Raw genomic sequence first — 14,126 nt, forward strand, 5'->3', positions numbered from 1 at the left:
ATGAGCATCAAGCACCAAGAACCCCACCGGAGCACTTGTTTACTATTTTTCGGGATCTGATCAGATTCCTGGACTTCTGGAAAATTGATTTTCAGTTAGTTCGTTTCGATTAGATGACTTTTCGTTTAGGCCTGGTCTTAATCCGATATACTGTTTAGGATTTATAGCCCTCCGAAAGTCACTACGCCTTTGTAACGTTGTGCTGAAATTTCTGACCTACTCGCACTTAAACCGTCGCCACGGTCAAACGAAGACGAGTTAGGTTCTGAAAATTGGTCAGCGGTTATAGAACTCACATATGGAGCAACCACTGACTACGTGTCTTTTTGATTTGTATAGAGGTCGTAACAGCTGTCCAAAGTTAGCCTTTTGTTTCGATCTCTATTCTTGTTAAACTTACCTTAGTATTAATGAATGATGATGATAATGATGATGTCGATGATGATACTTAAACTTAATTTATGCACTTTTAAACCTTTGGGAACAATATACTGACCTAGTAACCTTTGAATTAGGTTGACGACCTTTCGGACCGACTTACTACTTGCATACTTTCATTATCGACTTTACCGCTTTTATCACTGTGAGTTATAGCTTCCCTTTTTACTTTAACTGTTTTTGGGACTGAGAATACATGCACTTTTTATGTTTTACTTACTTGACACGAGAACTTAAACTTTACATATGTGTGGGTTATATAACGGCATAAACTTTCTCCTTAGCATGGTAACGTTTAATCATTGGTTTTGAACCGGTGAACGCGAATATTAGATATAGATCCATAGGGTTTGACATCCCCACTCAGGCTAGTCGCGCTAGCATTTAATGAGTGTTTGATACTTCGAGGACATACGCACTCGCCAAGTGTACTTTTAGGGGGTATTACTGTTACATTAAGTTAGTTACCGGGTGCCCACGGATAAGCATATACTTTTCATATTGTTTTGAATACGATAACTCGTGGTCTACATTACTTTACTGTTTACAAACTATAGCTCACCAACATTCGTGTTGACTTTTAAGCGTGTATTTCTCAGGTGCTTAGATGATGTTGCTTCCGCTGTTAGACTTGCTATCTTGGTGTTATAGACTTGCTGTTATAGACCTGCTGTGTTAGATTTCCGCTGCATTACTTAGAGATGTCTCAATCATGGAACTTTTATCTTGCATTCGTAACTTATGTTATTTTCAAATAATGACTTTGTAATGACCTTTGTGTCACGTTATCTTTTGTAAACGCTATCTTTTTATGAATGCAAAAATGGTTTTCAAACAGCATGTAGTATTTGACCGTGTAAAGATCCTGTTGTTGACGAATCGTACACGATGGTTTTGTATGGGGCGTCACATTTGGTATCAGAGCATTGGTTGTAGGGAATTAGGTTGCATTAGTGAGTCTTGACCGAGCCGAGTAGGATTCGCTAATAGGACTAATCTACAACTTGCTTGTTTAACTGTTTCTGCGGAACTTACTGCATGCTACTGCTTACTTTTACTACTATGTGTACTTGATGTATGCTACTGCTTATACTCGCTACTGCATGCTACTATCTGCTTTCGATTGCATGATACTTTTGTAGGATTTTGTTAATATTGCCATGATATGTACTGCTAGGATGCTGTAGTGCCTAATTATGTGCTTGCTATATGTCTTACTGACATGGAAAAAGTTATTTTTCCTTGTTCAGATGTCAGACATGCTGCCCATGACCTTTGACTTCGAGACCGACTCAGATTCGTTCGCTGCATCACCTACCATTGTTGCTGACTCACAGATCCCGTCACCGCTACCCTCCGACAACTCTGGCGATTCACCTTCCAGTGGACTCATGCTTGACCTTATGGACGTCTCAGACGGAGACGAGGATCCAAAGGAGATTCCAGCTCCACATAGCCCTAGACTCCCGGGAGCACAGCACCATTCCGGTGATGCTGTGATTCCTGGGGAAAACGGAGACGGTCCTTTCCGTAATGAGCGAGGACATTGGGTCAGACGCCGTGCTGATGGACGTGTCGTGCCGATCCCACCTAGCAGATATCGACTTATGACCACCGACCGGGCAGATCCACCTTCAGATGATTCAGACGATTCATTATCCGACGACTCCAACGAGGAGGATCCCGAGGAGGATTTTGAGGAGGACCCTGAGGAGGAGCCCGTGCAGCCGCCCTCAACCCCGCCGAAGAAGCGGTATCGTTTCGATGGTACCGTTATCCCAGGGATTAATGGAGGAAGACCGTTCGTGAATGCACATGGACAGTTGGTTAGGGTCACAGCCCGTAAGAGGGTCGTACCGTATCCCGCTGATCCATTCATGCGTAAGACCACCCGCACTGTGCCGTCTACATCTGCACCACCTGCACCATCTGCACCGCCTGCCCCACCAGCTTCCCCGTTGTCGAGGAACTGACGAGGGAAGTGCATATCCTCCGTGCTCGGGTAACTGAGCTCGAGGAACAAACGTCCCACCTGATGGACATCATTTACCCACCATCACCATAGGATTATTGTATTAGATTTCCTTATGTAACTATGTTAGTAGTTTCATGTTTTACTCATGTATTGTACGAACCTTATGCGGATGTATGCAACTTTCTTATTAATGAATAGAAACTTAATGTTGTTTAATTATTATACGGTGTTCTATTTACGCTACTGTATTATGATTTTGTGGTATCTTCATCTGGTTGCTTTACTTAAGTAATTGTGTGTTGTGTTCCATACTGGGTGCCCTATGCTATAATATTATCGAATGCGGAATTTTGACTTAGGTCGAAACTTTTGTTCAGAGGAACAATGGCAAATGGAAGAGTCCTGAGGGAAACGCCCACAGCGGCACAGATTGAGGAAATGATTGCTGCTCGAGTAGCCGCAGCTATGGCAAATGCCAACCCTGCTCCAGCTCCACCGGCCAACCCAGCTGTTCAGAACGGGTGTACCTATAAGGAATTCCAGAGCTGCAAGCCCCATAATTTCAGTGGTACTGAAGGGCCAGTTGGGCTGACGAGATGGTTTGAGAAGTTGGAAGCTGTGTTCCGTGTGAGCAACTGCTCGGAAGTGAACAAAACTAAGTACACCTCCTGTACTCTGTCGAACGACGTTTTAACCTGGTGGAACACGCTTGCTCAGGCTAAAGGAATTAACGAGGCTTATGCTACCCCGTGGGAGGAATTCAAAGGGGCTATGATCGAGGAGTACTACCCCAGAACGGAGATTCAGAAAATGGAAGCTGAGTTTTGGGAGCTGAAGGTTGTGGGAACCGACCTTGATGGCTATAACCGAAGGTATTTAGAGTTAGCTTTGATGTGCCCCACTATGGTTACCCCTGAATTTAAGCGAATGGAACGGTACTTGTGGGGACTTCCCAAGACCATTCAGGGAAATGTTACCTCTTCGAAACCAGCAGATGTTCCGGAAGCTATGCGCATGGCGCACACTTTGATGAACCAGATAGTCTGTAAGGAACCAGAGAAAGCGAAATCAGAATCAGGAGCTAGTTATGAGAAGCGTAAGTGGGAAAGCAACAAAGGGAAGGTCTTTGATCAGAACCCAGCTAAGAGGCATGAGGGTTTCAAGGGAAACAATGACTGGAGGAACCCCAACCCCACCCCTAGCTCGAACCCTAACTACAAGGGTAGTCTTCCGCAGTGCAAGAGATGCTACAAGCATCATACAGGGTACTGCAACGTGGTCTGTGAAAAGTGTAAGAGGACTGGACACATTGGCAAGGACTGCAAGATCACCACCCCAGCTGTGAAGACAAACCCTACTAGACCAAGAAGGTGTTTGGAGTGAGGTCAACAGGGCCACTTCAAGAATGAGTGCCCGAACAAGAAGAAGGATGCCGGACCAGCACGTGGGAGAGTTTTCAACATGAATGCAAGGGATGCCCGTGAGGATCCTGATTTGGTCACAGGTACATTCACTATCAATAATCTACTTGCTTCTGTCTTATTTGATACCGGTGCCGATAGGAGTTACGTATGTAGACATTTTTGTTCTAAGATAGACTGGTCATTAGTACCTTTAGACGAGAGTATTCTGGTTGAAGTAGCCATTGGGAAGCTTGAGAAGGCTGACCAAATTGGCTGAGGAGGTATAATAAACCTAGCTGGTGTGGATTTTGAGATTGATCTAATACCCATCAAGTTGGAAAGCTTTGATGTAATTTTCGGTATGGACTAGTTGTCCAAGGTAAGAGCTGAAGTTATCTGTGGGGAGAAGATCCTCCGGATACGTCACGAAGATGGTGAGCCTCTGATTATATACAGAGATAGATGTAGCCCAAAGTTGAACCTTATTAGTTGCATGAAGGCACAGAAAGTCATGAGGAAAGGGCATTTTTCTATTCTGGCACATGTGAAGAAGTTAGAAACCGAGGAGAAGAGTGTTGATAATGTGCGGATTGTGAACGAATTTCCCGACGTGTTTCCAGAAGAGTTACCTGGATTACCGCCGCCGCGATCAGTGGAAATCCAGATTGATCTAGTACCAGGAGCCGCACCTGTAGCTCGTGCACCTTATCGACTAGCACCTTCCGAACTGCAAGAGTTGCAGAGTCAACTGCAGGAATTGCTAGACAGTGGATTTATCCAACCGAGTTCATCGCCTTGGGGCGCACCTATTTTGTTTGTGAAGAAGAAGGACGGATCTTTCCACATGTGTATCGATTATCGTGAGCTAAACAAGTTGACGATTAAGAATCGGTATCCCCTTCCCAGAATTGATGATCTTTTCGATCAGCTGCAAGGATCAAGCGTTTACTCTAAGATCGATTTGCGATCCGGTTATCACTAGTTGAGGGTGAAGGAGAGCGATGTGATGAAGACTGCGTTCAGAACCCGTTATGGTCATTATGAGTTTCTCGTGATGCCATTCGGTTTAACCAACGCACCTGCTGTATTAATGGATCAGATGAATCGAGTATGCAAACCATACCTGAAAAAGTTCGTTACCGTCCTCATAGATGATATCCTCATCTATTTCAGAAGTGAAGAAGAACATGAACAACATCTTCAACTCATGCTATAACTTTTGAGACAAGAGCAACTTTATGCCAAATTCTCTAAGTGTGAGTTTTGGTTGAAGGAAGTCTAATATCTGGGTCATATTGTGAGCGACCAGGGTATCAAAGTTGATCCCGCAAAGATCGAAGCTATCAGCAAGTGGTAAACTCCCACTACTCCTACTCATATCCGCCAATTTTTAGGCCTCGACGGTTATTATCGAAGATTCATTGAAGGTTTCTCTCTGATTGCACGCCCATTAACCGCACTGACTCATAATGGGAAGAAGTTCGTTTGGGCAACCGAGCAAGATTCAGCATTTCAAACCTTGAAGAAGAAGTTGACCACCACACCTATCTTATCACTTCCCGAAGGCAGTGACGACTTCGTTGTGTATTGCGACGCCTCGAAAAATGGTTTTGGGTGTGTACTAATGCAACGAACGAAAGTTATTGCTTATGCCTCTCGACAACTGAAGATTCACGAGCGAAATTACACAACGCACGATCTTGAGCTTGGAGCCATTGTCTCTGCACTCAAACTGTGGAGACACTTGATGTGTGCAGAGGTGTATACGAAATAGTTATATTTTTATTGCAAAATATTATTAAATACGATACAATTTTACACAAGTTATTTATTTATTTATAGAGTGGATATACTTAAACCTTGCTACAATACTATAGGCAGTGTACCTAATCGTACAGTAGTGTAGTTTTTAGTAAGTCTGGTTCGTCCACAGGGAACTAGCCAAGTTTAACGCTATATTTTAAAAACTATATTTGTATAAATATATATATATATATATATATATATATATATATATATATATATATATATATATATATATATATATATATATATATATATAAGTAGTATTATTATTATTATAAAAAGGGGGTTTTTACTGTTTAATGACCGGTTTATCGATTTTAAAACTTTAGTCGCAGTTAAAACCTAATGTAAAATATTAAAAATAAATATAACTTAATTTAAAGCGTAAAGTAAATGACAATAATTAAAGTGCGATAAATAAAATTGTGATAATTAAAAAGTACGATAATTAAAAGTGCAATAAATAAAATGACAGTAAATAAAAGTGCGATAAAATATGAAATAAAAGAATTATGCTTATTTAAACTTCCGTAATCATGATGTTCGACGTGTTGATTTTAATTTATTACCATGGGTTAATTGTCCTTTGTCCTGGATTATTCGATATGTCCATACGGTTTTGTCCATAATAGTCCATCAGTCATAAATATAAAGTGCGAGAGTCTTCGTCAAATTATCCTTATACCCGAAGTCAAATATTCTAACTAATTGGGGATTCGAACTATAACAAGGTCTTAATACTTTATTTAATGAATACACCAGGTTATCGACTGTGTGTAATCCAAGGTTTTACTACTTTGTTAACAATTACACCAATTACCCTTGAATGTAATCCACCCCTATTTCAACGAGTCCATTAACTATTAATCCATCCCCGTGTCCGGTCAAATGAATAATTATTGGTATTTATAAATATCCCGCCCACCGTACCCAGTCAAGTGTATGTGGTTATATATAAATACGTCAAATTATAAGTCTATATATTAAATTAACGAGTTATCATTTAGTTAATATAAGGCCCATTAATAGCCCATAGTCTAATTTCCACAAGTGTCGTTCTTTTATCCAAACCCCAATTATGGTCCAAAGCCCAATTACCCCGTCTTTAATATTTAGCCCAACATCACGATTACTTCGATTTAAATAAGCATAATAATAACTTAGCTACGAGACATTAATTTAAAAAGGTTGAACATAACTTACAATGATTAATAATAGCGTAGCGTTACACGGACAGAATTTTGACTTACACACTTACAACATTCGCCAATATAACCTTATTATTAAACTTTAATATTAAAATTATAATTATAATTAAAATATAAATATATTTGAGAGTAAGAGAGATTGAAAAATTATGAGTAAAAAATTCGGCCAAAACACGCGAACTTTATAGGACCTCAACTACTACAGTGATCCATGCGATCGCATGGTTTTTGGTCTTCCTGGCCAGGCGATCGCATGGCCTTCTTTTACAGCTCATGTACTTTTGTTTTTTATTTGCCGATGGTTTTTAATATAAATATAATATATAAATAATTTATAGAATTATTTAAATATTATATTATATTTGTGTGCATAGTTGACTTGTAATTTTCGGTCCGTTGCGTCACGCGTTGAGAGTGGACTCTGGTCCCGGTTCCGGATTTTCGAACGTCCTTTCATACTATTTAATATCTTGTACTTTGCGTTTTGCGGCTCGTACTCTTGTAATTTTTAGACGTTTCTCATCAATACTTTGAACCACTTGGATTGTACTTTGTACTTTTGAGCTTTTTGGTCATTTTGCGTCTTTAAATCGTCGAATCTATCTTGTGTCTTCACCTTTTATTATTTAAATGAATATCACTTGTAAATAGAACAATTGCAACCAAAAGCTTGTCTGTCTTGAGGTATAATGCTATGAAATATATGTTCGTTTTTAGCATTATCAAATATTTCCACACTTGAGCGTTGTTTGTCCTCAAGCAATATAGTCTTGAAATAAAAATACTAGAATCACTTCTTTATTCTTCACACTTTGTACATCAGTGATTTTTATACGGCGGTATGAACAATGGTAGTAGCGATGTGGTTTACAGTCCCACATGACTATGAAAATTTAGATCCTTTAGGAAATTGGATCTTTATGAAAACATTTGATCTTTTTGAAAATTCAATCTTGCTTTTACCCTAGATAAGTTTTCCAAAATAACCCTTCACCGGTATTTGTAAAATGTTTTTGTGGGTTTTGTGGGTTTCAGATTTGAAAATTTTAGCTCAAAACTTGCGGTTTTGTGTCACCCACTTGCTAACCTTGTATTGGGAAAGCAACACGTCCAGTATATACTTGCTCCGTATATTACCTTTCGGTAAACTACCGTCCGGTTGTAAAGGAAAGCATTGAACAAGCAACTGTTAAGGCAATGTCCCGTGACATGCTTTTGATTATGGTCTATAACGTGTCGGATGCAATTACTATCCTTTGTAGGAGCAATAGTAAAGATCCCCCTATAGTTTTTTGGTCTGGCACAAGGTCCTGTCTTCGACATTGCTATGCAACCACCGTTCTTACGGTTGACACCCGATTTAGTTCAGGTGACCTAACGAATTTCGGTGAATTCTTAGGATTTTACGTTCAATGGTAATGAACGCATTGAAAATTGGGTTTCAGAAAACAAATCGGTTTGTAATTTGATCAAAATATTTTCTCGTTCAAGCTCGAGTTTAGATATCATTGAATTCCATGAGTTTGAATTCTCAATCTTTAAAGTCAATCTCAAGGATTGAGTAATACCAGGCTTAAAAGCTGATTTTTGATCTTTAAGGAGATTATCCTTTTTGGGGATCTGATTCATTAGTCTTATAAGCTAATCTGCACGGTGCCCCCCATTGTACGAGACAGATCCTCTCATGGTTAGGATAAGTCTGACCACTTGGCGACCCTGTTTGATGCTGAGGTCCGTGGATTTCCAGCTGATTTTCGAGAAAACTTTTCAAGGTTTTTCGTAGACTCTACAACTGGTCTGGACGACAACTTCCTGACCTAAATCAAGAAGCACGTGTCTTTTTCTCGGAAGACTGTACTTCCTTATAAATTCTATTTATATTACAATAAACTGGGTAAAACTGATTAATATCGTCCAAAACAAAAGTACCTTCAATTATTTGTACAAAAATATGTGATATATATTTTAAATAACTTGGTAAATTTTTCCCACACTTGGCTTTTATTTTCTTTTCTTTGCCTTTTTATTTTCCTCTATTCCATTTTAAATGAATTCAAGCATTTTGGGTTGTTTCTCAATTTATGTCCTTTCCGAGGTAACAATAATTTCGGTGTTAACACATAGTTTTATCGTTCATAAATATGTATAAACATGATTTTGAGTTCATTTAGTTGAAATTTTTTGAAAATTTTTACCAGAATTGGGTAGTCAGTATATAAGACTAGGGATGTTCTTTATTATCAGAGAGCACTAGATTCTAATACGACTACTGCGTTACTAGTATTTTTAATGGTAACCAAGTGTTTAAATTTAAAATTTTAAAAATCCGAAAGAATTTAACCCCTTTCCACACTTAAGATCTTGCAATGCCCTCATTTGCAAGAAATCAGTAGCAATTTAAATTATTGAGGGTGAGTAGCGTAGAAAAATGATTAAATTTTACCAAAGTTTCCAAACATATTGAATTTTTTTATTATTTTTTTAAAACCTTTAACTATTAAAACAAAAATTAATAAATTTTAAAAATTTGTTTTCCTTTTTATTTAGGACGAGGTTGTTTCGGTACGTTTACCTAGTCCGTCGCTCGACAAAATTTAAAATTTTCCGTTTTAAAGCGTTTGTTTTAAAAGCAAAGATTTTTGGGTTTTTAAATGTTTTTGGCATACTTTAAATCAATAAGATTAAAAATAATGATAACAAAATTTCTCATCCCGCCCTCGGGTAAAGCAATTTCGGTTCAACGACCTAGTCTTCAACTCACGACGAATTTTAAATATCAAATTTTTAACTTAATGAAATAAAGTAATTTTTTTGTTTTTAAATTCACACCAAACTTAAATTTAAAATGCATAAAATTAAAAATTCATATTAATATTATTAATATTTTTATACATTAATTTTACAAACTTTATATTGAAAATATTAATTTTTTTTAAAATACTTAAAACTTAAATATATTGACATTAAAAATTTACATTAATAATTTAATATTTATATATTAATTTTAAAAACAAGGTAAAAATTAAAATTAAAAATCTTTTTGGTCTTTTATCCTACTTTAATTAATCAAATATTATCAAAAATATTCGGTAAAGTAATTTTGGTTATATTGCCTAGTTTTACTCCTGACGAATTTCTGAAATATTTTGGATTGATTGATTAAAGATATTTATACCTTAAGAATAAACGGTAAATTTCGCAGGGATGTAATAAATTTTTGTATGATATCAATAATTTCGGTTACGCATACCTAATTTTATTGAATACCAATTTAATACTTTTTAGCGAACGATTTAGTGTTTATTATCAAAAGGTTAAAAGCAATAAAAAAATAAAACCTGTACATACTTACATGTGAGATAGAATTCTCAGAGACCTGCTTTAGCCAACTCATAAGAGAGTCGTGTGATTTGGTTTTCCATAGCTACATAAGCGTAACCTCGATTCTTCAATATCTTTTCTTCTAAACATATGAACGGTCCTTCTCTGCATAGAGTAACAAATTCGGTATTTGAATATGTTTGATTGTTCAAACATTTACCTTCGTGTGACCATTTTCCGCATTTATGACATCTTTCAAGGTGTCCTGCTCTTCTTTTTGTTGCTGATTTTGATTTTCCTTCACCAAAATGTATCTTATGATGATTGTTCCTGAGTTCTTTTCTTACTCCATCCATTTTGCCTCTTATGAATGATACCAATTCACTCGGAAGGGTGTCATTATTACGTTTAGTAATCATAGCGTGTAGTAGTAGACCATGGTTCAGATCAAAGAAATTCTTCATCTCGTAATACCTAAAAAAAATAAAAATTCAGAATGGAGGGAGAAGACTAGTTCTTTAGGGTCTGCTAGGGAAACACCATTCGAATTCCATTCTCGGAAACTATGATGTGTGCGAGGTGTACTAGGAAATAGTATTATTTTTATAACGAAATACTATTTAATATGATACAATTTTACACAAGATATTTATTTATTTATAGAATAGATATACCTAAACCTTGCTACAACACTTATAGGCAGTGTACCTAATCGTACATTAGTGTAGTTTTTAGTAAGTCCGGTTCGTTCCACAGGGAATCTTTTAAACAAAGCTTAACGCTATATTAGTTTAACTTATAAAAATACAAATATATATATATATATAAGTAATATTATTATTATAAAAAGGGGGCTTTTACCGTTTAATGGCCGGTTTGTCGATTTTAAAACTTTAGTCGAAGTTAAAACCTAATGTAAAATATAAATAAAAGATTTAATTTAAAGCGTAAAATAAATAACAATAATGAAATTGCGATAAATAAAAATGCGATAAAATAAAATTGCGATAATTAAAGAGTACGATAATTAAAAGTGCAATTAAATATGAAAATAAAAGAATTATGTTTATTTAAACTTCCATAATCATGATGTTTGACGTGTTGATTTTAGTTTATTCCCATGGGTTAATTGTTCTTTGTCCTGGATTATTCGATATGTCTATACGGATTTGTCCATAATAGTCCATCAGTCATAAATATAAAGTGCGAAAGCCTTCGCCAAATTATTCTTATTCCCGAAGTCAAATATTCCAACTAATTGGGGATTCGAATTATAACCAGGTCTTAATACTTGGTTTAATGAATACACCAGGTTATCGACTGCGTGTAAACCAAGGTTTTACTACTTTGTTAACAATTACACCAATTACCCTTGAATGTAATCCACCCCTAATTCAACAAGTCTATTAACTATTAATCCAGTTCCGTGTCCGGTAAAATGAACAATTATTGGTATTTATAGATTTTCCGCCCACCGTACCCAGTCAAGCGTATGTGGTTATATATAAATACGTCAAATTATAAGTCTATATATTAATTTAACGAGGTATCGTTTAGTTAATATAAAATCCATTAATAGCCCATAGTCTAATTTCCACAAGTGTCGTTCTTTTGTCCAAACCCCAATTATGGTACAAAACCCAATTACCCAATCTTAATATTTTCAGCCTAACATCATGATTACTTCATCTTAAATAAGCATAATAATAACTTAGCTACGAGACATTAATTTAAAAATAACATTAACCATAACTTACAGTGATTAAAAATAGCGTAGCGTTACACGGACATAATTTCGACTTACACCCTTACAACATTCGCTAACATACCCTTATTATTAGAATTTGAAATTAAAATTAAAATTATAATATAAATATAAATATATTTACGTATAGATAGAGAGATGGATATATGATATATAAACTGAGCCAAAACACGCGAATTTATAGGACCAGGCCTGGATTTCAGGGCCATGCGATCGCATGGTGGTAGGTAGCAGCTCACATATTTTTGTTTCTTTGCTTGTCGACGTTTTAATAAATAAATATAATATATAAATAATTATAAGAATTATTTAAATATTATATTATATTTATGTGCATAGTTGACTTGTAATTTTTAGTCCGTTGCATCAAGCGTTGAGAGTTGACTTTGGTCCCGGTTCCGGATTTTTGAACGTCCTTGTGTATAATTTAATATCTTGTACTTTGCGTTTCGCGTCTTGTACTTTTGTAATTTTGAGACGTTTCTCACCAATAATTGGAACCTCTTTAATTGTATTTTGTACTTTTGAGCTTTTTGGTCGTTTGCGCCTTCAATTCTTCGAATCTGTCTTTTGTCTTCACCTTTTATTATTTAAACGAATATCACTTGTAAATAGAACAATTGTAACTAAAAGCTTGTCTTTCTTGAGGGATAATGCTATGAAATATATGTTCGTTTTCAGCATTATCAAATATTCCCACACTTGAGCGTTGCTTGTCCACAAGCAATATAGTCTTGAAATAAAAATACTAGAATCACTTCTTTATTCTTCACACTTTGTACATCAGTGATTTCTATACGGCGGTATAAACAATGGTAGTAACGTTGTGGTTTACAGTCTCACATGACTATGAAAATTTAGATCCATTAAGGAACTTGGATCTTTATGAAAATATTTGATCTTTTGAAAATTGAATCTAGATTTTACCCTAGATAGGTTTTCCGGAATAACCCTTCACCGGTGTTTGCAAAATATTTTTGTGGGTTTGGAGGGTTTCAGATTTGAAAATTTTAGCTCAAAACTTATGGTTTTGTGTTACCCACTTGCTAACCTTGTATTGGGAAAGCAACACGTCCAGTATACTTGCTCCGTATATTACCTTTCAATAAACTACCGTCCGGTTGTAAAGGAAAGTGTTGAACTAGCAACTGTTAAGGCAATGTCCCCTGACATGCTTTTAATTATGGTCTATAACGTGTCGGATACAATTACTATCCTTGGTAGGAGCAATAGTAAAGCTCACCCTTATAATTTTCTGGTCTGGCATAAGGTCCTGCCTTTGACCATGCTATGCTACCACCGTTCTTACGGTTGACACCCGATTTGGTTCAGGTGACCTAATGAATTCCAGGTGAATTCCTAGGATTTTACGTTCAATGGTAATGAACGCATTAAAAATAGGTTTTCAGAAAACAAATCGGTTTGTAATTTTGATCAAAATATTTTCTCGTTCAAGCTCGAGTTTAGATATCATTGAATTCCATGAGTTTGTAATTCTCAATCTTTAAGGTCAATCTCTAGGATTGAGTAATATCAGGCTTAAAAGCTGATTTTTGATCTTTAAGGAGATTATCCTTTCTGGGGATCTGATTCATTAGTCTTATCCAGCTAATTTGCACGGCGTCCTCCCCATTTTATGAGACAGATCCTCTCATGGTTAGGATAAGTCTGACCACTTGGCGACCCTGTTTGATGCTGAGGTCCGTGGATTTCCTGCTGATTTTAGAGATGACTTTTCTAGATTTTTCGTCAACCTACAGCTAGTCTGGACGACAACTTCATGACCTGAATCAAGAAGCGCGTGTCTTTTTCGGAAGACTTTACTTCCTTTTAATGATGGAATTGATTCATCGTGTAGATCCATCTTTTCTTTCAAATATATTACATTAAATTGGGTAAAACTGTTTAGATTAGTCCAAAGCAAAAGTATCTTCAGTTATTTGTTACAAAAATATGTGACTTATGTTTTAAATTACTTGGTAAATTTTTCCCACACTTGGCTTTTATTTTCCTTTCTTTGCCTTTTTATTGTACTCTATTCCATTTTAAATGAATTCTAACATTTTGGTTTGTTTCTCAATTTATGTCCTTTTCGAGGTAACAATAATTTCGGTGTTTAACACCTAGTTTTATCGTTCATAAATATGTATAAACATGATTTTGAATTCATTTAATTGAAGATTTTGAAAAATTTTACTAGAATTGGGTAG

The sequence above is a fragment of the Rutidosis leptorrhynchoides genome, chromosome 3 (genome assembly GCF_046630445.1).
Source record: "Rutidosis leptorrhynchoides isolate AG116_Rl617_1_P2 chromosome 3, CSIRO_AGI_Rlap_v1, whole genome shotgun sequence".
Taxonomy (NCBI): domain Eukaryota; kingdom Viridiplantae; phylum Streptophyta; class Magnoliopsida; order Asterales; family Asteraceae; genus Rutidosis; species Rutidosis leptorrhynchoides.